Genomic DNA, 230 nt, shown 5'->3' with positions numbered 1-230 from the left:
CCTTCCCCCTTCCTCCTGCCCTCCGAGATTCATCTGTCTGTTCCATGTTTCCATGCCTGAGCTTTGAGTGTCTGACCCTTGGTGGTCAGTGCATATCATAGCACTGGTCCAAGGGTAGCTTAGGACTTTATATACACTGAGTGGCTAGATTATTATGACCACCTGATGTTTGTAGGCAAATTAGACGTACAGTGCATCGTATGGGATATGGAAGCCGAAGGCCTGTTTGA

The sequence above is a fragment of the Myotis davidii genome, unplaced genomic scaffold (genome assembly GCF_000327345.1).
Source record: "Myotis davidii unplaced genomic scaffold, ASM32734v1 scaffold930, whole genome shotgun sequence".
NCBI classification, from domain to species: Eukaryota; Metazoa; Chordata; class Mammalia; order Chiroptera; family Vespertilionidae; genus Myotis; species Myotis davidii.
Note: the sequence above shows the minus strand (reverse complement) of the source record.